Source organism: Arachis ipaensis, chromosome B09 (assembly GCF_000816755.2).
Source record: "Arachis ipaensis cultivar K30076 chromosome B09, Araip1.1, whole genome shotgun sequence".
NCBI classification, from domain to species: Eukaryota; Viridiplantae; Streptophyta; class Magnoliopsida; order Fabales; family Fabaceae; genus Arachis; species Arachis ipaensis.
This window is the reverse complement of record NC_029793.2, coordinates 35,358,022-35,360,955: the sequence shown is the minus strand read 5'-3', so window position 1 is coordinate 35,360,955 and position 2,934 is coordinate 35,358,022.

Here is a 2,934-nt window from a genome sequence, read left to right as displayed (position 1 = left end):
TTTTATTAATAAATATTAAGTTTAATATTTTACTTGTTTAATTAATATGAAATATTTCAAATCGAATTTAGGCTTTATTACTCATCAATATGTTGATAAATAGTATTCCTAAAATATTGTTAAAGGAGTGTATTTAGTTTTAAAATTATTATTTTACTCGTCAATTTTATCAAAATATTTATTCTATCCAAATTATTTTATAAAATCCCTAATTTCTAACCCTAATTCCCAAATTAAAAATCAAAAACCCTAATTTTGCTCAAACCCTAACCCTCACATCTCTTTTCACCACCGTATACACAAACATGAAAAATAAGAAAGAAAAGGGGGAAATTGGAAACAGGGAAGAAGGGGAAAAGAAAGAAAGGGAAAAGAAAGAAAAAAGGGGATTCGGGAAGAAGGAAGAAGATACGGAGAAGAGGGAAGAGAGAAACAGAAATGGTGCGGTGGGTATCACTACCACCTCATCGCCGTTGTGCCGTCACGGAGGGAGTGAGAGAGCGATGCACAAGCCAGAGAAGAGAACCGACGGGGAAAAAGAGAAGGGGAAAACGTGTGAGATAAGGCACGGTTCTCGCGCCATCCTGCTTCTGTCACTGAGTCTCACCCAATCGCCGCCATGCTGTCGTCGTTGTGAGTGGCGTTACCGTCGTCATCGGGTTCAACCACCACCGTCGCAGTGGTGCAGGCCCAAGGAGAGAGAGACGAATCAGGAGCCAACGGGGGAAGAGAACAGGGAGCCTAGCCGGAGCTCCGTCACTGCCCAGACGTCATTGCCACTGTGGGTTGCGTCGTCGAGTCTCTGTCACCGAAAAACGATGCAGTGGTTGGTGGGAGTTGTCACCGGAGCCACTGTCATTTCATTCCTCTATTACACATCTCCTTTTCCTTCTCCTTCTTATGGCGTCTTTCAATAATTCGTATGGAAATAGTTATCTTTGAAACTCCATCCATCAATAATGAATCAATTCACCCAAACATCAACTACTATAAGAAAAATAATGAGTATCGTCAAATTTATCGTCAGATTTATTGTCGAACACAATCTAACGGTTTAACCCTCGCTAGAAATCAATTACCATCGGATTTTTCAATCTAACAGTAATTACTGTCGGATTTTGTAGTGAATTCATTGCCTAAAAACTATTTGATTACCGGCGGACAGTTTTCACCAGTAATGTTGGCGCCACACTATTTTTGTTTCCTGCCTAATTACTGCCATATTTTTCTCCCGATAAATTCGATGGTAACTTTAATTTTTTTTATTTTTTAAACACAATTAGTAGTCAAATTTTATTTTTTACCCTTTAGTAGTCAAATTCTAAATAATAGAAATAAAATAATAATTTTTTTAAATATCAAGTATACGGATAACATAAAAAGTTAAATAAATAAAATACAAACGAATTGTCTACAACAAAACTTTAACCACTACAGATCCTGATAGTCATCGTCATCATCCATTGATGCTACTGAGACGGCAGACTAGACGGTGGTGCCGATGCCCCTCCAGTAGTGTTGCTGCCATTACCATGCATTTGTTCCTGGTACATCGCCATCTGTTACTCTATCCACTGATGCCATTCCAGCTCCTGCCTAAGCTCCATCCTAAGAATATCTGTGTCTAACACGCATGCGAGGATCTCGTTATACGTCTCCTCAAACTCCTACAGCTGCTTAGCCTGCTAGTAAAGGCTCTGGGTGAGATTTAGCACCTCCTCCCTCAAATCAACGTTGTCCTCAGGATCAACAGTATGGTTGGTGGCAGAGGTAGATGAAGCTTTCAATGTGGATGTATGGAGGTTGTTGGCGAAGAATGATCCCAGCTTATAGATGTGATTTTTGTATAGTTCAAATGCAGTCTCACGCCAAACCGTGTCAGGATCGATAACTACATCAACTGAGTTGCTACCGTCCTCTCCAGTAAGCTGGGATTACTAGGTTGTGGCCTCCAGTCTCTGCGTGTAGGACTCCTGTGTAACACATGTTATGATTAGGATGATATTTAATTAAAAACTTTACATCAAATGATATTTACTCACATAATGATCCGCAGACCTCTGATCAACAAATCTCTCCTTCTTCTTCTTCAAAGTGTGAGTGTACTTGAAGGTCTCTGCCATCGTCGCATCACGATCCGATGACTTAGACTACACATGTTAAAACAATATGTTAAATCAAGTAATAATGACATTAAATGTCAAAGACAAAATGAACATAATAACAAAATGAAACAAGTTACATACTAGCCTGCCCTTTGCCTTCATGAAAATCCCTGACCCGCCGATATACTTTGACGACTTAGCCGACGATGTCTTATTAGCTCTATTTGTGAAACGGCGATGCCTGAACCCCTCACCGATCTCTCAATGGACATACAGTGCCTTCTTAATGTCCAGGTGGAGCCAAACACTGAGGTGGTCTTGCCTCATGCACATCCTCCATCATCTACTGAAGCCACCTAGCCATCTGATGGTCGAAGATCTTTCTAATCATGGCATCGTGAGTCTTGTCCCATATAAATTTCTCCTGCACAAAGAATATTTAGTACTACTTAATCGAAACTAAATATATAATTAAACAAAATAAAATATATAGACAAGCTAAGTTTGAATATGTTGAGTTTTTATCATCCACTTTTGAAACCATCACTCTCTGGTCTCGGCAGGGATCTTCTTGTAGCTCGGTCATGGGTGGTCGTACATCAGTTTGATAACATTGGTACATTCCTGTGTACATGCATTGTTATTTGGTGCAAACCTATCAATGCAAAACTTAATATTAGTAGTTTAAATCAAATTTGAAGTAATCTATAAACTTCAATTATATTTAGATTTGTTAGAAATTTTGGCAAAATGTCATCTATAACTAAAAGGCGTCTGAAACTCTATCCATCAACAATTTACTTAAACAATTCACAAACAAACTAATATG